The sequence below is a fragment of the Canis aureus genome, chromosome 22 (assembly GCF_053574225.1).
Source record: "Canis aureus isolate CA01 chromosome 22, VMU_Caureus_v.1.0, whole genome shotgun sequence".
Taxonomy (NCBI): Eukaryota; Metazoa; Chordata; class Mammalia; order Carnivora; family Canidae; genus Canis; species Canis aureus.
This window is the reverse complement of record NC_135632.1, coordinates 29,134,354-29,158,669: the sequence shown is the minus strand read 5'-3', so window position 1 is coordinate 29,158,669 and position 24,316 is coordinate 29,134,354. Positions and strand designations below refer to the sequence as shown.

The 24,316-nt window shown below is 38.9% G+C and overlaps 1 long non-coding RNA gene across 1 annotated transcript; it reads left to right on the top strand.

Annotated features, from left to right (window-relative positions):
- The first annotated feature begins 6,532 nt into the window (after positions 1–6,532).
- Positions 6,533–24,287, top strand: LOC144294344 (uncharacterized). The gene is made up of 3 exons (XR_013361752.1): positions 6,533–6,598; positions 14,978–15,085; positions 24,205–24,287. It is a non-coding gene; the product is annotated as an uncharacterized LOC144294344 (long non-coding RNA).
- The last annotated feature ends 29 nt before the right edge of the window (positions 24,288–24,316 follow it).

The following is a 24,316-nucleotide window of genomic DNA, read 5'->3' as shown; positions in this document are numbered from 1 at the left end:
AAGAACCTCCTGTGGTAAACCCTGGCTCATGTCGATGCACGGGCTAAGGAGTTTCAGTTGCAGCTGCATAGTGAAATCACCTGGAGTCATGAAAACACTACTGCTGGGTTTTACTTCCAGAGATTTTGATTTAATTGGGAACTGGGTTTTGAGAGTTTAAAAAGCTCCCCAGGTGATTCCAGTATTCAGCCAAAGTTTTAGACTTTGTCTCTACATACCCAGGCTAGGCGAGAAGTGTTTTGAGCAAGGTGCCATATTTTATCTGAATACCTACTAGTACTATTTTTTTCTTAATTTTCATTAATAGATCCCTCGATAGGACTGCTATACTTGGAGTGCTACATGCGAGACTGCTATACATAAAGGATAACCTATATTCCTTTGTTCATTCATTCAATCATTCACACATATTCATCAAATGTTTTCTACTCTGCGTCATACTCTGTTCTGTGGTTTAAAGCAGTGGTCAAGAAATACACAGTCATTGCCTTTGCCTTTGTGATAATTAACAGACAGAAACAGCTGGACCCACTATTTCAAGCTCTCTTCATCAATTGGCTGCTGGGTTTATTTATGCCCTCTACTTTTGACCTTTTCTTTTCTATCCCAGATGCTCCTTTTTTTTAAACCAAATTGTGCTTCCCTGAAAGAATCATGTGTTCCCACACTTCTGAGTCTTGTCCCTGTTGTGATCTCTTTGCTTGGATGTCCCTTCTTCTTCCTAACTAGCTAGCTTCTATCCATGTTGGCTATCAACTTTTTCAGAAGTATTCTTGGACTGGGGTAGATGTCTCTCCATCATTCTCCACAGTTCCTTGCATTGGGCAGGATTGGTCAAGTAGGAAATCTAGGGACGCCTGGGTGGCTCAGCGGTTGAGCGTCTGCCTTTGGCTCAGGGTGTGATCCCGGGATCTGGGATTGAGTTCCATATTGGCTCCTTGCAGGAAGCCTGCTTCATATCTCTGCCTGGGTCTCTGCCTCCCCTCTTTCTGTGTCTCTCATGAATAAATAAATAAAATTTTTTTTTAAAAAAGGGAGGAAAATGTACTGTATTTGATGTCAAATTGAATATGTCAAGTGAATTCTTGGTGGGCATTAGGAAAAACAAAGATGAGGGTAAGGTTGTTGTGTGTTTACAATTTTGTGGCCATGCACATTAGATGAGTTAAGGGCAGCATTGGAGTTCAATCTAAGGGAGCACAGTCTAATGAGAACCAAAATGTATAGGCTTTTCTCTAAGCTGCTCTGGCCCATCCTCATTTTAGGGATGTTACATGGAGAAAAAACAAGTGCACACAGCTTAAAAAGAGGCTTAAAAAGCAATGATCTAACTGACCCTATCTAATTAAAGAGAGTGGTTTTGGAGGATTCTGTGAGGTGCACAAAGGATGTGTCAAGGAGAAATCTTCTTGGGTCTTAAGTAAATGGTTAAATGGAGCTTGTGGACTGGGAAATTTTAGGAATATTGCAAATCTGTTGTCTTTTCTCCCAAAGTTGTTATAGCCAGGGTAACTAAATTGAATGTTTATGAATTTGCATTGCCTCTTGTTCCAACTGCTGCCATGTTAGATGGGAGAAAGCCCAAGGATGGGAAAATAATAGAGCCCACTGCTCTGATTACATTTTTTTTGCCCCTGCTGCTGTTGAGGGTAGAGCCTCTCCCAAGGGGTTAACTATTTGCTTTTCAAAAGTGCTTTTCATCCTCTATTCCAATTGTTGGTTTATTTCTTCTTTCTACCTTAGATGTAAATTCCTGGAGAGCTAGGACCATGACCTTAACTTAATCTTGCTTATAGCTACAAGAACTGGCATATAGTTGGTACTCAGAAATATACATTGGTTGATAGGTTCCTATTTTTATAGTGTTCATTAAAAGTTTTGCCATTTTGAAATATCTTGAGCAAAGTAAGGAGAGCACTAGGAGAATTCAAAAACCTAACCTTAGTTTCTTTATCACTACTTCTTAAAACTTTATTTTTAACCTCCAGAGACCAACTTCTAGAGGTCTTTATGATTTATACCTTGCTATTACTCAGGGACTTTCTGATTTTTTTTAGAAGGCTATTCTTAGACTGCTGCTCAGTGCCTTGAGGGAGGTCCCTCAGGTTTTTCAAAAGACGAGTGTAGGTGAATTTCTACCCTGGAGAGGAGGTGGATGGTGGTGTAATAGGGAGGCTGACATTGCCTTCTTTGAACATATTCATTTGGCTGTGTGAAGGGGAAGGGGACTCATAACAGTAAGGTGCCTCTCAAATGACTTAAAAATAAGAGGAATAATATATAGACCCTGGAGAGTGAAATGATAACTTTGGATTGTAGCACAGTTGGTCCCTTCAGAAATATGTGAAGACAGTTTAATAAGATCACATGGCCTTTAGGCACTAGCTTTAACTGAAGGTATTTGTATATATAGGAAAAGAAGATAACAAAAAGAAGTGGCTGTTCACTTTGTTTAATGTAGAAAAGGAAGATCAGAGACAGAGGGGCTCTATCCATACCAACTATTCTGGTAAAAGAAATCCCATATCTTGGTAACTAATATGAGTACTTGATACCAAATGTATGTATGTTCCTATTGTGAAAAATGGGTATTTGGGACTATCATTTGTCTAGTAACAACCAAAGCAGGAATTATATAATTGATTTTCCTACATTAGTCCCATGTTCACCATATACTCTTCTTTCTATAATTTGCCTTTGCATGGAGCTCTATAAGAAGCTCTCCAAAAAGAATGGTATTCTAGGCTGAATGAAAGTAATATACATTATTGTAAACATAATAATTGGTGTCTTGTTTATCATCATTTTCTTTGGTTACTGTAAACTTGATTCTCCTGGTGATCTCTTTACTTTGATATTTACCTTCCTTCAAATTCTGGATTCTATACTCTGTACTAAGAATGTACTTACTGTAATTATTCATGAAAATGAACTAAAACATCACTGCAGAAACTAGAACTTGATTGCCATATATCTACTTCAGATTTTAAGAGTAGATCATCCTGTGCCTTTCAAGAAGTTTGTGTACCTTTTCATCAGTATCCATATTTTAAAATGTTAAAGGCTTCAATTATGTCTCCTTGTAGCTCTTATGTATTTATGATTTATTATGTTAAATAATTATGTATTTATTATGTCATCTGATTCTCACCAACCATGTAATGTAGCTGGAACAGATTTCTATTTTTACAAAGGTTCTAAGATGTTCTTGTTTATTCAAGATCATAGGTAGATGTACTGGATAAATGGAAATCGAAAGCAAATTTCTGTATCTAAGACCAATAAAATGTCCACAATATATGTCAAATGATATATCAGATTGAGTAAAGGGATAAAAATTTCTCCACATCAATCTTGATGAAGGGTCCCACTGAATATTCTTCATGGTCACACTTCTAACCTTTGAAGAATCCTACTCCTATTATAACATACAAAACAGAGGTTGCTCACTTAATTTTGTTTATTTGGCTCACTTTCCAGTTACTTTCTTAAATATTTACATAACAAGAAGAAATCTCTAAATATCTAAAAATTAGATATTTTTAGGAGGGAAGATCCTGGTAAAGGAAACTTTAGATTTCTGCTGGCCTTTTGTGTTGCCAAGAAAATAGATTGGCCATTTGATATATTTAACACATGATCGGTTTGGGGCTCATTCAACATAATGTAGATTTGGCAGTAAATTTAGAAGTAATAGCCAGAGAGAATTGAATAGAAAAATAAATAGTAAGAAGAACTGGTAGATTTCAGGGACATTTCAACAGGGTTTAGGAAATGAGAATTAGGAGAGATGATGGTATTAAGAAATTGGCTGGGGGGTACCTGGGTGGCTCAGTTGGTTGAGAGTTGACTCTTGATTTCAGCTCAGGTCCTGAAGAGGCTGAGACCTCTTGATTTCAGGTCTCAGCCTGTCCTGAGACAGGCTCCCCGCTCAGTGGGGAGTCTGCTTGGGATGCTCATTCTTTCTCTGCCCCTCTTCCTTCCCCTTGCGCGTGGGCTCGCATTCTCTCTCTCTGTCAAATAAATAAATCTTAAAAAAAAAAAAAAGAAATGGGCTACAGTCTGGAATCTAGGACATAAACTGGAACACAGGAGTGGATAAACAGTCTAGTGGCAGAGTCAACAAAAGAACTTTAGGGAAATTTGTCTCATAATTTTAACTTTTTTTTTTTCATTACTGTGATGCTTAAATACGTCCTTTCTGGGGTGCCTGGGTGGCTCAGTTGGTAAGCAGTCTGCCTTTGGCTGGGGTCATGATCTCAGGTCCTGGGATAGACCCCTGAATTAGGCTCCTTGCTCCGTGAGGAGCCTGCTTCTCCCTCTCCTCCCTGCTTAAGCTCTCTCTTGCTATCTCTTTCACTATCTCTCTCTCTTAAATATATAAATAAAATGTTAAAAAAAAATGTCCTTTCCTGCCTTTTCTGTAAACCTGCAGTGAAGTCAGCTCTGCACACAATTGCTCTTTTTGAGGTGTTTGTCTTTATAGAAATTAAGAGAAGAGGCCAAGTTTAAAGTTTGGTTCAATGCAGTGTTGGAAGAAGGTAACAACATGAGGATCACAGGGAAATTATTAATAAATTGAATAATTTGTCTACAGCAGAAGGTGATAATTAGAGACCAGGTAACCACAGTACCCAGGCTTCCAGTCCATTTGCAGAAATCTTAAAGGCAGTATTAGATTTCCTAGTGCTATGACACGGGGTTTAAGCTAATCTTCATTTTAAGAGACAGGGTGACCATAGCTGGCATATGGATTACTTTAAAAAAATCCTCCTAATGATTGGCTTATTTCCCCCATAATCTTATTTGATTCACATTTTTTTTTATATTCTGACCAAAACCTGTACATTAAAAGTGTTATTAAGTTAGGACATAAAGGATTGATTTGTTCAGGGTTATTGCCCATCATGAAGTAAAGCCTATAGGAGGAAATGATTGATTTAATAAATGAAGCCCAGAAACTTTCTCAGAAGTAGTTCATGTTAGTTTAAACACTCATTGTCAGTATAGTAGGCAGTTTGGAATTTCTTTTAAATATGGAAAATATTAGGTAAATTACTATTCTTCCTTGAAAACTGAAGCTAGTACATATTTTAATATTGGTGATGACCACTCATATTTAAAGAGCAGAAGCAGAAGTAGGCATGTATGAAAACAAACCAAGAATTGACTAAGTTTGCTTATAAGAATTATCAAATCCATGTGATGGTACTAAGAGCTACCATAATTAAACATCTACTGTATTCTAGGGGCAGGGCTAAAAATTTTATCATGTATATCATTTAATTTTCAAAGCTCCATAAAGATAAGTATTATTATTATTATTATATAAATGATGAAACAAAGGTTCAGAGAGGTTAATAAGTTGTCCAAGGCCACACAGGTAGAATATGTTAGAATTTGAGCTTGAACTCAGGTCTATTTCATTAACAAACCGGTATATCCGACCTAGTTTGTCCGAGCAAAGCAAGACCGAGCCAGGTGGACTGTTTTAGCAAAACTAAATCACTTGGCCTATGTCAAAGGCGTTATTATAAGCTGTTGACTTTCCTGATTTGGAATATACATTTATTAGGAAATAAAATCACAAACAACAACTTGACCTTGGGAGAGTTGCTCATCTCATCTTATAAATAAATTGATTTCCTCCTTCTAACTTTAATGTTCTATAGAGCCTAAATTATATACCACTTGGAGCAGTAGTATATAATTTATATTCCTAGAAATCTTATCAGATTAGGTAATTATCTGGCCACCTTGTATTCTAAATCCCTCCTAATCTTTCTTCTATCTTGTTTACTCACTATGATTTTCCATTTCTTGTTCTCTAAACTTTTCTCATTAATCAACAAATATGTATGAAACTCTATTATTATGTGACACCTGGGTGGCTCAGTGGTTGAGTGTCTGCCTTTGGCTCAGAGCATGATCCCAGAATCCCGGAATCGACTCCCACATCGGGCTCCCTCCATGCTTCTCTCTCTGCTATGTCTCTGTCTCTCATGAATAAATAAATAAATAAATAAATAAATAAATAAATAAATAAATAAAATCTTTAAAAAAAGAAAGATTATTATTACACACAATGGAGGTGATAATAAAAAAATATAAAACTTTTGAGGTAGATCCAGAAATTTTAGTGGAACAAGAAAAAATAAAGAAGATAGGAAGGGACAGGATAGGGTGGAGAATAGAGGGAGTGCTTCAGCAGTGGTGCCTGACATAGAGTGGGGACTTAATAGATTTTTTTCTTGAATGAGTGAATGAGTAGTTAAGTGAATAGATACATGGACGAGTGGATGGATAAGTGAATGGATGAATGTGTGAATGAATGAATAGATGGATGGATGGATGGAATAAATTGACTGGAAAAATATGGTTTTGGAAAGATGGATACAACAAAATCCTATCTTGCCTCTATGGACTGGGTCCTTTTATTGGAGAATCTGCTAAAAACAAGTTGGCAGTGGTTACAATCATCTGAACATGGCATGAAATGACAGATTCTGACTCAGGCTTCTCCCTATTGTTTAGGTTTGAACAAGTCAGAAGACACCTGGGGACTAGATGGTGGAATAAACAGACTCTTCAGCACTAAGTACCTAGCGGGAAAAGTTATTGAAATAAGCAAATGAAATTTGTTTTCAGTTTGATACAGAAAACCTGAGTGTTTAACTAAAACCTAAATACCACGTAAATTCTGATAGTAAAGAAAAACAGTGCTGAATAGAAAAAAGAAAAATGTTTGCATAAAAACACTAATGATACCAAATGAGAGAAGGGGGTAAGGATAGATAAACAGCTTAGCAAGGAAAAAGATTATGGCTTTGGAGCCAAAAATACAGAACAATGCCAAGCCTAGTCTTGCCTCTGCCATTGCAGCACTTTGCATCTCCAACAGTAGCAGAAGATTACCCCCCAGGGTGCTCTGCCAATCTCCTGGGCCCAGAGAAGAAAACAGTTTTTCTTTCTTTTTTTTTCTTTCCTTGCTTCTAGAAGACTGCTGCACCCGTTTTAGAATGCATACTGCTTTTAACCAGACCAGTGCAGATTTTTGAAATATGTTTTTTTTATGTCACTGTTTGACTTTGGACAACCATTGTTAATTTAAATATTGATTAAATACCATATGTTGTCATGAAAAGAGATTTTTATGACCCTTGGCAAGCACTGAGCCTGTTTTCCAACCTTTAGAATGTGGATGGTGAGGCAAACTCATAATTTTCCTGGAAGGATTATATCAGGTAACCTTTAGTTTTTCTAGATTTACTGTGACCTCTTTTATGAAATTCTGTGGTTCCAGAAAACTATACTTATATTAGATCCTGTATCTTGGAGGTGGGACTTATCAAATAGTGTTGCCCACTATTTTATGCTATAGATGAGGACAGCACATCATTTGCCAGAAAATGTTCTTTGTTTTGAGAAGAATGTAGTGTTTCTTCTCAGATATGTGATTATAAGGACAGTAGGTCTTCTTTGTTGTAACAGCTTAAAGGCAGAAGGAGGTCACAAGTTCTAAAATCATGGAGCCTCTATGAGCCAAAGTTTCAAGGCTATTGATCATTCCTTTTATGATAACTTATAGAATGGATTGAAAGGATCTTTACTGAAAATCTTCGGTGGAATAAAATACACAATGGGAAAAGAAAATCTGAAATGGAAACCTAATTTCAGGGCAAAGACTTTGAGAGATTAAGATTGGCATAGATGTGGCCAGCTATTAACCTGAAATTATTAGAGATGTCTCAGAGTTTAGGCCAGATAGTCCTTCCTCATAGCAGGAGATGAGGGGGTGGCAGCCAGAGTATATCTGTCCTTTCCATGGTCTCTTGAAAAATTTAGAGGTGGAACAGACATTAAAAATAAGTAAAAATTGTTCTCTGATAATGTGGCCTATGAAGCCCAGATACTTCCCTCAGATATTATTAAAAAGAGAAGATTTTTTTTTTTTTAAAGAATCAAGTTTGAATCTGATCAGGCCTCTAGATATATGGGAAGCTTAAATTTGTTTTTTAAGATTTTATTTATTTATTCATGAGAGGCACAGAGAGAGGCAGAGACACAGGCAGAGGGAGAAGCAGGCTCCCTGCGGGGAGCCCAATGTGGGACTCCATCCCAGGGCGGGGATCATACCCTGAGTCAAAGGCAGATGCTCAACCGCTGAGCCACCCAGGCATCCTGGGAAGCTTAGAAATTAATATAAATTTACAGGAAAGATAGAGGTATAAGAACATGTTATATGGCAACAGGGGTGAGGACCAGTAAAATGTGGATAGGGAGGAACTCTGCCAGATGAACAACCTCTTCTATAATAAACAAATCACAGGGAAAGTGAGAACATGAGATTGAGAGAGACTGAAGGGACATAGTGACCTACTGTTGACCCATTGGAATAATGACGTTCTTAGATCCTGGTTTGAACACACAGAGTGAATATGAAGAGGAGGAAGACAGAAAGGAATCCGAGTAGTGATTAGATATTCAATGATATTAAAAAATTAATAGTTTTTCTTAAGATGACATAGTCAATTTAAAGTTAAATATTATAGTTAATATGGTTAAATATTACAGTTAAATATTAACTAACTATGTTGTAATTTTAAAAGGAGCTTTATCACTTCTTCCATAAATGAACCTTTTACACTTAAATATTTAGGAGTGAAATGATGAGAGAGTTTATTTTTTTTTTTTTTTTTCTGGTGGCTAAAACATGTTTTTAATAATCTTTTTTTTTTTTTAATTTATTTTTTATTGGTGTTCAATTTACTAACATACAGAATAACACCCAGTGCCCGTCACCCATTCACTCCCACCCCCCGCCCTCCTCCCCTTCTACCACCCCTAGTTCGTTTCCCAGAGTTAGCAGTCTTTACGTTCTGTCTCCCTTTCTGATATTTCCCACACATTTCTTCTCCCTTCCCTTATTTTCCCTTTCACTATTATTTATATTCCCCAAATGAATGAGAACATATAATGTTTGTCCTTCTCCGACTGACTTACTTCACTCAGCATAATACCCTCCAGTTCCATCCATGTTGAAGCAAATGGTGGGTATTTGTCATTTCTAATGGCTGAGGAATATTCCATTGTATACATAAACCACATCTTCTTTATCCGTTCATCTTTCGATGGACACCGAGGCTCCTTCCACAGTTTGGCTATCGTGGCCATTGCTGCTAGAAACATCGGGGTGCAGGTGTCCCGGCGTTTCATTGCATTTGTATCTTTGGGGTAAATCCCCAACAGTGCAATTGCTGGGTCGTAGGGCAGGTATATTTTTAACTGTTTGAGGAACCTCCACACAGTTTTCCAGAGTGGCTGCACCAGTTCACATTCCCACCAACAGTGTAAGAGGGTTCCCTTTTCTCCGCATCCTCTCCAACATTTGTTGTTTCCTGCCTTGTTAATTTTCCCCATTCTCACTGGTGTGAGGTGGTATCTCATTGTAGTTTTGATTTGTATTTCCCTGATGGCAAGTGATGCAGAGCATTTTCTCATATGCATGTTGGCCATGTCTATGTCTTCCTCTGTGAGGTTTCTGTTCATGTCTTTTGCCCATTTCATGATTGGATTGTTTGTTTCTTTGGTGTTGAGTTTAAGAAGTTCTTTATAGATCTTGGAAACTAGCCCTTTATCTGATATGTCATTTGCAAATATCTTCTCCCATTCTGTAGGTTGTCTTTGAGTTTTGTTGACTGTATCCTTTGCTGTGCAAAAGCTTCTTATCTTGATGAAGTCCCAATAGTTCATTTTTGCTTTTGTTTCTTTTGCCTTCGTGGATGTATCTTGCAAGAAGTTACTATGGCCGAGTTCAAAAAGGGTGTTGCCTGTGTTCTTCTCTAGGATTTTGATGGAATCTTGTCTCACATTTAGATCTTTCATCCATTTTGAGTTTATCTTTGTGTATGGTGAAAGAGAGTGGTCTAGTTTCATTCTTCTGCATGTGGATGTCCAATTTTCCCAGCACCATTTATTGAAGAGACTGTCTTTCTTCCAATGGATAGTCTTTCCTCCTTTATCGAATATTAGTTGCCCATAAAGTTCAGGGTCCACTTCTGGATTCTCTATTCTGTTCCACTGATTTATGTGTCTGTTTTTGTGCCAGTACCACACTGTCTTGATGACCACAGCTTTGTAGTACAACCTGAAATCTGGCATTGTGATGCCCCCAGATATGGTTTTCTTTTTTAAAATTCCCCTGGCTATTCGGGGTCTTTTCTGATTCCACACAAATCTTAAAATAATTTGTTCTAACTCTCTGAAGAAAGTCCATGGTATTTTGATAGGGATTGCATTAAACGTGTATATTGCCCTGGGTAACGTTGACATTTTCACAATATTAATTCTGCCAATCCATGAGCATGGAATATTTTTCCATCTCTTTGTGTCTTCCTCAATTTCTTTCAGAAGTGTTCTATAGTTTTGAGGGTATAGATCCTTTACATCTTTGGTGAGGTTTATTCCTAGGTATCTTATGCTTTTGGGTGCAATTGTCAATGGGATTGACTCCTTAATTTCTCTTTCTTCAGTCTCATTGTTAGTGTATAGAAATGCCATTGATTTCTGGGCATTGATTTTGTATCCTGCCACGCTACCGAATTGCTGTATGAGTTCTAGCAATCTTGGGGTGGAGACTTTTGGGTTTTCTATGTAGAGTATCATGTCATCGGCGAAGAGGGAGAGTTTGACTTCTTCTTTGCCAATTTGAATGCCTTTAATGTCTTTTTGTTGTCTGATTGCTGAGGCTAGGACTTCCAGTACTATGTTGAACAGCAGTGGTGAGAGTGGACATCCCTGTCTTGTTCCTGATCTTAGGGGAAAGGCTCCCAGTGCTTCCCCATTGAGAATGATATTTGCTGTGGGCTTTTCATAGGTGGCTTTTAAGATGTCGAGGAATGTTCCCTCTATCCCTACACTCTGAAGAGTTTTGATCAGGAATGGATGCTGTATTTTGTCAAATGCTTTCTCTGCATCCAATGAGAGGATCATATGGTTCTTGGTTTTTCTCTTGCTGATATGATGAATCACATTGATTGTTTTACGGGTGTTGAACCAGCCTTGTGTCCCAGGGATAAATCCTACTTGGTCATGGTGAATAATTTTCTTAATGTACTGTTGGATCCTATTGGCCAGTATCTTGTTGAGAATTTTTGCATCCATGTTCATCAGGGATATTGGTCTGTAATTCTCCTTTTTGGCGGGGTCTTTGTCTGGCTTTGGAATTAAGGTGATGCTGGCCTCATAGAACGAATTTGGAAGTACTCCATCTCTTTCTATCTTTCCAAACAGCTTTAGTAGAATAGGTATGATTTCTTCTTTAAAAGTTTGATAAAATTCTCCTGGGAAGCCATCTGGCCCTGGACTCTTGTGTCTTGGGAGGTTTTTGATGACTGCTTCAATTTCCTCCCTGGTTATTGGCCTGTTCAGGTTTTCTATTTCTTCCTGTTCCAGTTTTGGTAGTTTGTGGCTTTCCAGGAATGCGTCCATTTCTTCTAGATTGCCTAATTTATTGGCGTATAGCTGTTCATAATATGTTTTTAAAATCGTTTGTATTTCCTTGGTGTTGGTAGTGATCTCTCCTTTCTCATTCATGATTTTATTAATTTGAGTCTTCTCTCTCTTCTTTTTAATAAGGCTGGCTAATGGTTTATCTATCTTATTAATTCTTTCAAAGAACCAACTCCTGGTTTTGTTGATCTGTTCCACAGTTCTTCTGGTCTCGATTTCGTTGAGTTCTGCTCGAATCTTTATTAGCTCCCTTCTTCTCTTGGGTGTAGGATCTATTTGCTGTTTTTTCTCTAGCTCCTTTATGTGTAAGGTTAGCTTTTGTATTTGAGTTCTTTCCAGTTTTTGAATGGATGCTTGTATTGCGATGTATTTCCCCCTTAGGACTGCTTTTGCTGCATCCCAAAGATTTTGAACGGTTGTATCTTCATTCTCATTAGTTTCCATGAATCATTTTAATTCTTCCTTAATTTCCTGGTTGACCCTTTTATCTTTTAGCAGGATGGTCCTTAACCTCCATGTGTTTGAGGTCCTTCCAAACTTCTTGTTGTGATTTAGTTCTAATTTCAAGGCATTATGGTCCGAGAATATGCAGGGGACAATCCCAATCTTTTGGTATCGGTTCAGACCCGATTTGTGACCCAATATGTGGTCTATTCTGGAGAAAGTTCCATGTGCGCTTGAGAAGAATGTGTATTCAGTTGAGTTTGGATGTAAAGTTCTGTAGATATCTGTGAAATCCATCTGGTCCAGTGTATCATTTAAAGCTCTCGTTTCTTTGGAGATGTTTTGCTTAGAAGACCTATCGAGTATAGAAAGAGCTAGATTGAAGTCACCAAGTATAAGTGTATTATTATCTAAGTATTTCTTCACTTTGGTTAATAATTGATTTATATATTTGGCAGCTCCCACATTCGGAGCATATATATTGAGGATTGTTAAGTCCTCTTGTTGAATAGATCCTTTAAGTATGATATAGTGTCCCTCTTCATCTCTCACTACAGTCTTTGGGGTAAATTTTAGTTTATCTGATATAAGGATGGCTACCCCTGCTTTCTTTTGAGGACCATTCGAATGGTAAATGGTTCTCCAACCTTTTCTTTTCAGGCTGTAGGTGTCCTTCTGTCTAAAATGAGTCTCTTGTAGACAGCAAATAGATGGGTCCTGCTTTTTTATCCAGTCTGAAACCCTGCGCCTTTTGATGGGGTCATTAAGCCCGTTCACATTCAGAGTTACTATTGAGAGATATGAGTTTAGTGTCATCATGATATCTATTCAGTCTTTGTTTTTGTGGACTGTTCCACTGAACTTCTTCTTAAAGGGGAATTTTAAGAGTCCCCCTTAAAATTTCTTGCAGAGCTGGTTTGGAGGTCACATATTCTTTTAGTTGCTGCCTGTCTTGGAAGCTCTTTATCTCTCCTTCCATTTTGAATGAGAGCCTTGCTGGATAAAGTATTCTTGGTTGCATGTTCTTCTCATTTAGGACCCTGAATATATCCTGCCAGCCCTTTCTGGCCTGCCAGGTCTCTGTGGAGAGGTCTGCTGTTACCCTAATATTCCTCCCCATAAAAGTCAGGGATTTCTTGTCTCTTGCTGCTTTAAGGATCTTCTCTTTATCTTTGGAATTTGCAAGCTTCACAATTAAATGTCGAGGTGTTGAACGGTTTTTATTGATTTTAGGGGGGGATCTCTCTATTTCCTGGATCTGAATGCCTGTTTCCCTTCCCAGATTAGGAAAGTTTTCAGCTAGAATTTGTTCAAATACATATTCTGGCCCTCTGTCCCTTTCGGCGCCCTCGGGAACCCCAATTAAACGTAGGTTTTTCTTCCTCAGGCTGTCGTTTATTTCCCTTAATCTATCTTCATGGTCTTTTAATTGTTTGTCTCTTTTTTCCTCAGTTTCCCTCTTTGCTATCAACTTGTCTTCTAGGTCACTCACTCGTTCTTCCACCTCGTTAACCCTCGTCGTTAGGACTTCTAGTTTGGATTGCATCTCATTCAATTGATTTTTAATTTCTGCCTGATTAGCTCTAAATTCTGCAGTCATGAAGTCTCTTGAGTCCTTTATACTTTTTTCTAGAGCCACCAGTAGCTGTATAAGAGTGCTTCTGAATTGGCTTTCTGACATTGAATTGTAATCCAGATTTTGTAACTCTGTGGGAGAGAGGACTGTTTCTGATTCTTTCTTTTGAGGTGAGGCTTTCCTTCTAGTCATTTTGCTCAGTGCAGAGTGGCCAAAAGCAAGTTGTATTGGGAAAAAGAGAAAAAGAGAGGAGAGAAAGAAGGAAAGAAAAGAGAAAGAGAAAAAAAAAGGGAAGAAAAAGAAAAAAAAAGAAGAAAAAGAGAAAGAAAAAGAAAGGAGAAAAAAAGGGGGTGGGGGAAGGAAACAAATCAAAAAGCAAAACAAAACAAAAACAAAAACAAAAACAAACAAACAAAAAAAGAACCACCGGGGAGTATCTTCTGATTCTGTGTTCTTTAAGTCCCTTGGCTTCTCCTGGAAGTTGTCCGTCTAGCTGGTGTTCTGGGGGAGGGGCCTGCTGTGCTGATTTTCAGGTGTTAGCAGTTGGGGGAGCTGCTGTGCCCCTGCCTGGTGCAGGGCTCAGTGGGGGTTGTTTACCCCGTGAGGCCGCAGGAGGAACAGCCCCAGTGGCGGGGCAGCTCTGGAAACCTGGATTCAGCTCCGGCAGGAACTCCGTCTGCAGGGCCTGGAGGCTCCGGGCGGGGCCGCTGATCTGCTCAGCTGGGGCAGGAGCGTCCTCGCTGTCCTGGGCCCTCCCGGCCTCTGCCTGTCCCGGGGGAGGCGGGATCCTGGGCTGTGTCCCGGCGCCCTGTGCTCCGGACCCTGCGCTGGTGGATTCGCGCTCCCGGGGCCGCGCAGCCCCCTCCGCGGAGCCGCCGCCCGAGCCCCTCCGAGCTGCTCCTGGAACCGCGCAGCCCCCTCCGCACGGAGCCTCTTCCTCTGCCCGAGCCCCTCCGAGCTGCTCCCGGGGCCGCGCAGCCCCCTCCGCGGAGCCGCCGCCCGAGCCCCTTCAGCTGCTCCGGGTCCCGCCGGGTTGATGAGAGAGTTTAAATGCGAGTGCCTACTGGCACCAGAAACTAGTGTAGCAGGTCATGTGTATGATACTGAGAGTAATTTAGAGAACTGTGGTTCCTTCCTCCAGGTGGACCAAGGATGTGCTCTCTGGTTTCTTTCCTCAATACCTCTTTCTTTAGCTGTATCAAGGAGTTTATTCCAATGCATGGTTTTCTGTGTTTCAGATATTGTAATTGATTTCATTTGTACCTACGTACTTTCTCCAGAATTAAGATAACCTAGATAACCTAGTTAGGATTAGAAGGAACACATATTATTATTTACCGTTTATGTAGGAGATTGGATGTGTTAGATGCTAATGGCATGCTTGTCATTATGGGTATTGACTTGCACTGCACAAAGCTCCACAGTGACTTTTTGCATTGTTCACAGTGATTCTGCAATAGCATGAGATATGCTGGTGGAATGCGGCTGGGACAATGTTGAATTTGGAAAAGGATCCATTCTTGTCAGGAGTGATTCACAGGTTTTCATTTTCTGGTAAGATTGTATCAGGCTCCCTATTTTAACTTTGAAGCATAAAGGAAATGTTAAACTTTCAATCTTTTTCCAGATAATGTTCTCTGATAACAGACTTTGACCATTTGCTCTAATGGAAAAAGCAGTCCAACTCAGATTCATTGAATCCATCCATCTCTCTATCCACCCATCCATTTACCCATCCATCTATCCTCCATCTATCTATCCATTGATCCGTTTATTTATTGAATTCATCTATCTATCTATCCATCCATCCATCCATCCATCCAACCATCCATTCATCAATCGATCTATATTTATACACTTACTTTTTACTTATATGTCTTCTTTGTAATTTCTTTGGGAATTTTTTATGGCAAATTTATTTTTATTTGGTATTTGTCACAATTATTGATCAACAACATTTTGGGGGATACCTTCATATTCCAAAGGAAAAAGTTAGGTTAGAAGGAGAGAGAGAGAGAGTAATCTTAAATATTAACTAACTATATAACCTCGGACAACTATAATTTTTCTGTTCTTTAGGTTTTGCCTCTGTAAGTTATTTATCAAATACCATGCTCTGGGGAAAAAATAACTTTCCCAGGAAAAAAATCACTAATGATCTCATATCATGTTCAAAAACTATTTACGAGATGGGATATCATTATGTTAAATGAAAAGAATGTAATGCTCTTCCATAATAATCTCAAATTTGTAATATAAACAGTAAAGCATACTGAATGCAAACATATTGAAATTATGCTTTTCTAATATCTTTTAGCTTTCTATAATTAAAATACACTTATTTCTGAGCAGAAAATAATGCCAGGAAAAGAAATCCATGATGATATAATGAAGTAACAAGTGTAAAAAGCCTAAAAAGCTAATGTATAATGTATTTGTTTGCAAGTGTTATTTTGTTTACCAAGTTGCTGAAGATCAGAGAAGGGTAATCCAGGGTAGATAAAGTAGATAAATAATGTTATCTTATAATAATCTTTCCAGCTATATTAAATTCAGCAATCATCTATTATGTGTTTTTTGTGCACAAGACATTAGGCTAGATCCAATAAAGCTATATAAATGAGGAAAGATAAATCAAAAGAATGAATCTGGCTTTCAGGTAGGTTATCTGACCTGGATGATTAAACGGATTATTTGGAACAGATACTTTGATGAGGAAATCCCAAGTGTAGGGGGGGCATCTGGGTGGCACAGTCAGTTGAGCGTCTGACTCTTGGTTTCTGCTTGGGTCATGATTTTGGGGTTGTGGGATCAAGCCCTGTGTGGGACTCCATGCTTGGTGCTGAGTCTGCTTGTGACTCTCCATCTCCTTCTTCCCTTCCCCCACTCTCTCTTTCTCTCTCTCTAATAATAAATAAATAAATCTTAAAAAAAAGAAAAATAAGAAAATGAATTTCACTTCTCACCACTTCTACTATTACCATCCTTCTCTGAATCACCATTGTCTCTTGCCTGGATTATTGCAGTGTATGCCTAACAAGCCTTTATGCCACTTTCTTCTCTCTCTGCTTTGAATGTCTTTCCCTAGATATCTATATGTTTAGCTCCTTCACCCCTTTTGTACCTTTGATCCAATACCACTTCTTTGCTTCCTTGCCCATCCTGTTTATTTATTTATAAAAAGATTTTATTTATTTATTTATTTATTTATTTATTTATTTATTTATTTATTTATTTAGATTTTATTTATTTATTCATGAGAGACACACAGGAAGAGGCAGAGACATAGGCAGAGGGAGAAACAGGCTTCTCTCAGGGACCCCGATGTGGGACTCAATCCTGGGACTCTGTGATACACCCTGAGCCAAAGGCAAACACTCATCTGCAGAGCCACTCAGGCATTCCCTTGACCATCCTGTTTAAATTTCAGTTCTTCTACTCTACTACTAGCTTTCTCTGTGACTCTACCCAGCTTTATTTTTCTAAATAGAACTTAGGTTGGTTTCCCGTGTCTCCCTTGGCTAACATGTCACATCCATGGTAGCAGCCATTTTTGTCCTTTTTGTTTACTGCTGGATTCCCAGTTCCCCAGCAAGAGAGCAGTCAGAGGGAGGAAGAGAATATTTACTGTAGTGGCTGCTGGCTCCCACCCTATGGGGTGGCCTCAAATTAGCTGTGTTCCGTGAAGTCACTGCTTCTCTTAAGATAGACCTCTATTAGACCTCTATTACTGGACTCTCTCCTTATGACTTCTGGTAATACTACCTTCCTTTTGTTACCTGTGTACTTAGGATGTTTTGAGTCCAGCATTACCACACTGCTCCTTGTGGTTTTCCTTCATCCTGCCCAGACTTTTGTAATATGTCCCTTACTGAAAACATCCTAATTTGAGTATGCCATCTGTTTCCTGCTGATGCCCTGACTTACACAGTGCTCAATAAGTATTTTTGAATGAATGATTAAAAAACAGATTTTTAAGGGCAAAAGGGGCTTTCACAGGTTTATATTAGATTTTACACATATCTTTGTATCATGTCCAATGAATGTGACTGTTATAATTCTAATTCTTAAAGAAAGATTCAGTAAATGTTCACATCATACAGAATTTAGAACATTTCTGATTACTTTTAATGAATTTAAATATAAAATTCTATGCAAACATAGATCTCTTGTCTTTTATTCTTCTCAATGTATTTTACATTCATAAAGATTTAATTTTTTAATAAGCTGCAGAGCTGAATCTACAATAATTAATTTAAAATAAAGCAATTAATTTAAAATTTGCTTCTACCTGGCAAAATACCACCATTTTGACCCTCAATAATTGATTGAAGATACCTTGTTAGAAGCTAAAAGACCAATAATTTGATTTAGTTTATTTATTTTTATTTTATTAAAGATTTCATTTATTTATTCATGAGAGACACAGAGAGAGAGAGAGAAAGAGAGAGAGAGAGAGACAGACAGAGACACAGGCAGAGGGAGAAGCAGGCTCCATGCAGGGAGCCTGACGTGAAACTCGATCCTGGGCCTCCAGGATCACACCCTGGGCTGAAGGTGGTGCTAAACCGCTGAGCTACACGGGCTGTCCATTTGATTTAATTTAAATCAACATGTTATGTTATTTGTTAACCGGAGACCTGTGGAATTTCATTTCAACCTAGACGAGAATAAAAGAAGAAATAGAACTTGGCAGTAATGAAGCTCTGTCCTCTCATGAGATTTTTTTTTTTTCTCTCATGAGATTTTAAGAGCCTATGAAATGCTTACTGACTTAATGCTGATGACTGGCTTATAGAAATAGTTTGAAAGGGTAGAATATAGATGTTGACTTATGTTTCTCATCCTGAATCTTTGTTTAGGTAGTGACCACACTACAATGGTACTTATTTAGTTGCTATCATTATATCTTTTCCACTGAGAAAGTTCACTTAGATTTACAAATGTAGAGATGGCTGGTCTCTTCCTAAATTGGAGTGCTGTGGAGTGGTTGGTGAGGTGAGACAAGGTCTTCCTTTGAAAATTTGTCGAATGGTACTTGACCATTGATAAATTAAAAATCTGCTAAATTGGTGAGGTGTAATTGCTTAGAGTTCTACCATTGGATCAATGGGTTGTCATGTTGATCTCTATCTCCCTTTATCTCTGGCTAGTCACTGAGATTGTGTGTGTGTGTGTGTGTGTGTATGTGTATCTTCACATCTCCCTTAACTTTAAAATATATAGTAAAAAATGCATCTGATTGCTGCATCATACCTTGATTTGAAAGTCCAAATTTTGCTTCTACCTGGCAACTTTGATTTCAAGGGGAGTTAGACCTTAGCTTTTCCAAAGGAACAAATTTCTTTCTTTCTTTTTTTTAAAGGTTTTATTTATTTACTCATGAGAGATGCAGAGAGAGAGAGTAGAGACACAGGCAGAGGGAGAAATAGGCTCCTCGCAGGGAGCCCAAAGTAGGACTCAATCCTGGATCCCGGGATCACGGCCTGAGCTGAAGGGAAATGCTCAACCACTGAGCCACCCAAGTATCCCAAAGGAACAAATTTCTAAATAGAATTTTAGTTAATATTTTTTACAGCTTATGTATTTCATTTATTTGACTGTATTGGTCTACAGTTGTTAAATAACCACAAAATACCAGTGGCCTACAATAGCGAACATTATTTTTCTTCGTGTACCCAAAGGTCAGCTAGGAGTCAATTGTTCTAGACTGGGATTGGCTGGACAGCTTTGTTCATGTGCCTGTGGGTTGGCTGGATGTGGGGGTGTCAATTGATCAAGGCTGGCTGATTGGAGCACCCTGGCTGGGTGGCTCTGTATCACATGTTCACCCTCTGGGGGCTAGTGGGTAAGCCCAAGCATGAACTTCTCACAAAAATGCCAGAAACACAAGAATGCAAGCCAAATCACTCAAGACACTTTAAGGCCTAGGCTGGGACTAGTCTGATTTCACTTTCATCTCATTATTCTCTTGGCCAAAGCAAGTTATATTTTTTAGTGTGAGTAACTGCAGAGCAAGACAGCAAAAGGTACTGAAACACAGAAGTGGATATGAAGAATTGAGGCTAATGATGCAATATACCAAAAAGACCATCTGATCCAAGATCACTTAATGTAACTAATTTTCTCACATTTATATTTAAACCCAATGGCAAACAAAACAAAACAAACAAAAACAAAAACAAAAACAAAACAAAACAAAACAAAAACAAAAACAAAACCCAATGGCAGTTTTTCTCTGCAAAGTGAAATACAGGTGTTTCCTTCTACATGATTTTTCTTTATAACTTCATTTTCCCACTGTATTCTGAAACTCAATTTACCTTATCTTGAGCAAATTAGGAAAAGGCCTTTAATTCTAGGGATTTTTCTATGCCTTTGCACAAAATGCTAATCAAAATGCTTGCTGTTTTTGATCTCACTTTGGTAAGTTCAATTAGGACCTTCTAATTTGAGAATATAAAAGTACAACAATTGAAGAATCATTGAAGACAATATGCAAATAATTCAGTCTGAAAGCAACATATCTAAATCTTCACTAAGTTTTACTAATTGCATCATAAAAGTAAAAACAACTAAAATATCTTTTATAGTAGCAGTCCTGAATTTAGGCCTAGACCCACAAGGGTATTTCCCTAGCTGAGAGTTATATAAACTCTGAAAATAACCATATTTAATTTCCTAGTGAAAGAGAACAAGGGGTTACACATACTGGAACAGGTTTATATTTCCATGAAATCTTTGGCCCAAAAGCCTTGGTTATTGTTTTGTGGCAAAGAACTTTTTGGCAGTTTTAGAGGTCATACATATTCCTAAAACAGTAAATATTTTGGTAAACTGGACACAAAAGTACATATAGGTAACCACAAATGTCTGCAAGAGCTAGTTTATGATGAATCATGATTTTGTAGCAGAGCCAAGGTTGTGAATACCCTGTATTAAGGTGTGTTGAGGCTGCATGGAAGACTGGAGGGGAGGCTTACCAGGAGTCTATTTGTATGAATGTTAGGAGACCTTTTGGGAAAGAATCTTCCTGAAAATATATAGTGTGTATGTTGGTACAATAACAGCCCCCAAGCATTTGTAGGCAGAAGATGATTTTACTCTTTGTGATTGATGAATTTCTGTAGTGATACATTTGGCTTTCTTTCTCTTTATTTTTTGTGTATCTATTAAAGTTTTTGGGTTTGTGGTTACCATGATGTTCATATATAACATCCCAAGTACATGGCAGTCTATATAAAGTTGGTGGTCATTTAAGTTCAATTACATTCTGAAAAAAAAACAGACACAAACTTTTCTTTACTCCCTCGTCCACATTGTATGTATATGCTATCGTATTTTGCATTTTCTTATTTATAATTTTTCTTATGTCTTATTATGGCCATTTCTTTTCAACTTAAAGAAGTCCCTTTAACATGTAAGGCTGGTTTAGTGGTGACAAACCCCTTAACTTTTGTCTGGGAAATGTTTTATCTCTCCTTCAGTTCTGAATGATAACTTTGCCAGATAGAGTTTTCTTGGTTGTGGGTGTTTTCCTTTCAGCACTTTGAATATATCATACCATTTTCTACTGGCCTGCAAAGTTTCTGCTGAAAAATCAGCTGAGAGCCTTATAAGGTTTCCCTTGAATGAGACTTTTTGTTTCTTGCTGCTTTAAAAGTTCTCTCTTTATCTTTAACCTTTGACATTTTAATTTTTTTGACATTTTAATTATTATGTGTTTTGGTGTGGACCTCATTGGGTTCATCTTGTTTGGAACTCTCTGTGTTTACTGGACTTGGATGTCTTTTGCCGTCCTCAGTTTAGAGAAGTTTTCAGCTATTATTTCTTTATTTTTTTTTAAATTTCTTTATTTTTTAATTATTTCTTTAAATAAGCTTTTTGCACCCTTTTCTCTCTTCTTTTTCTGGGGCCCCTTTAATGTGAATGTTCACCTGATGTTGTCCAAGATATCCCTTAACCTATCCTCATTTTTAAAATTCTTCTCATTTGGGCAGCCCCAGTGGCGCAGCGGTTTAGCTCCTCCTGCAGCCGGGGGTGTGATCCTGAACACCCGGGATCGAGTCCCACATCGGGCTTCCTGCATGGAGCCTGCTTCTCCCTCTGCCTGTGTCTCTGCCTCTCTCTTCGCTCTGTCTCTGAATGAATAAATAAATAAATCTTAAAAAAAATAAAAATAAAATAAAATTCTTCTCATTTTGTTTTCCATTACCCTGTTTTCCAGATCTCTGATATATTCTTCTGCATCCACTAATGTACTGTTCATTCCCTCTAGTGTATTTTTTATTTCAGTTATTGTATTCTTCAATTCTGATTGGTTCTTTTTTTATATTATCCATTTCTTTATTGAAGGTCTCACTGAGTTCTTCCACTCTCCTCTCCAGCCCTGTATCTTTATAATCATTACTTAAAATTCTTTTTTAAACTTAATTTTATTTTTAAATTTCACTTCACTTTATTTTATTTCCAGTATAGTGAAAATACAATGTTATCATTACTCCAAATTCTTTATCAGGCACATTTCTCATCTCTGTTTCATTTAGTTCTTTTTCTGAGGTTTTGTCTTGTTCTTTCTTTGAAGCATATTGCCCTGCCTCCTCATTTTGCTTGACTTTCTGTGTTTCTATGGTTTAGGTAAACAACTACTTCTCCTAAACTTGAAAGAATGATCTTGTGTGTGGTCAGCTTCTGTGCAGATGATTGACTGTGGGGGTTGGTGACATTCACTGGCTGGCTAGAGTTGTGGGTGGTATGGGCTGGGGGTCATAGAGCTCTCTACACCATGGGCACCCTCGCAGGACAGCTAAGGCTAAAGTGGGTACAAGCCACAGTGTCCCAAAGTACTGCCAGAGGATGCCCTGGCAGGACAGCTGGAGCTGTGGCTGGTGTGGTCCAGGAGATCCCTGGGCTCTCTGTGCAGAGAGTAACCTGGCAGAACAGCTGAAACTAAAGTGTGTGCAAGCCAGGAAGACCTAGGGCTCTATGCACAGAGGGCATTGACAGGCTAGCTGAAGCTAAAGTGGCTACAGACCAGTGTGGTCCTGGGCTGAAGCTGGATTGGGCGTAAGCCAGAGTGTCCCAGTGTGCTTAGCAGGGAGTATCCTGGCCAGGAGAATGGAGACAAGACCAGTGTAGGTGTTCTAGGGTCCTCTGCACAGGGGCACCCTGGCAGGGTGGCTGGATCTGAAGCAGATATCAGCCAAGAAATCCTAGGATGCTCGACACTGAGGGTGCCCTAGCATGCTGACTGAAGCTGAAGTAGTGTGGGCCTGGAGTGTTCCAGGCTACTTTATGCCTCTGTCATCTTGGCACAAAGGCTGGAACTATAGTGACCACTAACTAGTATGTACTACCCCGTGGCTGCCTTGGTGGGATGGCCAGGGCTGGTGTGGGTTAGGGGCCTGGGCTCACTGAGGTGACAGGCCTGTTAGGGCACCCAGGCTGTGTACTAGTCTGTGCTTTCAAGGAGGAGGGGAAATGTAGACCTGCCTGTCAGCCTCTGCCTGTAGAGCTTTCCATTTGGTGAAGTTCTAGGGCTGGATCTTTTATATCCTAGTTGCTCTTTTAACCTTGGCTTTATTTCTGTGCCCAAGGACAGAGGAATCTGTTCCCAGTTCTCAATACTATCCTTTCTCACTACAATTAACGGCATTGTTGGGGGCGTCTTCGTTACCATGTCTCCAGTTCTCTTGCTGTTCTCTTTTGCTGTTCTATCTTTTGTTGTACAGAAGCAGTTCAGCCAGCCCTCAGTTCTTCAGGAGAAATTGCTCTATAAATAGAGGCAATTTGGTGTGTTCTGAGGAGGAGATGAGTTCAGGGTGATTTTATTTATTTATTATTTTTAAAGATTTTATTTATTTATTCATAAGAGACACACAGAGAGAGGCAGACACATAGGCAGAGGGAGAAGCAGGCTCCTCGAGGGGAACCCGATGTGGGACTCGATCCCAGGACTCCAGGACTATGTCCCGAGCCAGAGGAAGACATTCAACCACTGACCCACCCAGGCGTCCCATCAGGGTGATTTAAAACTCCATAAGCAGATCATCCTTAGTTATTACCTAGATGAATTGGCTTGATTTTAATTTTTTTAAGATTATTTATTTATTTATTCATAGAGACACACACACAGAGAGACAGAGAGAGAGAGAGAGAGAGAGAGAGAGAGGCAGAGACACAGGCAGAGGGAAGCAGGCTCCATGCAGAGAGCCTGACGTGGGACTCGATCCAGGGTCTCCAGGATCCCGACCTGGGCTGCAGGCAGTGCTAAACCGCTACACCACCGGGGCTGCCCTGGCTTGACTTTTAGTACAGAAGGAGGAGAAAAAAGAGAGGGATGCAAATAGAGGGGAAGGAGAGGATTACCAATGAAACTAAAAGTTAAGTTTCTCCAAAATTCTAAGTTATATTCACTTTTCTTAAATTTGTAGGAGGAAACATTTGTACCTCTTTCCTCAAGCTCCTGTCTCAGTATATAATGGGCTTCAGGGTTGAATGAACTTTTGTTCCTCACATCCCCTTAGGGAGGGCAGAGTTAGGGGAGGTGGAGGAGCTAATCCTATGTGCGGAATTTGCTCACTGGGACTTATCTACTGGGGAGCAGGATGCTTACATGTCATATAACTTTTCCAAGCTTTTACTTCCTGGCCTTTTTGTCTCCACGCACTTAGCCTGGGAAGAGCCCACAGCCCATGGGAAGAGCCCACAGCCCATATTCTGAAGAAGGTGTTATGAACTAGACCAGACATAAAAGGTGGGTCTTGATTTAGGATTAGCAGGGAT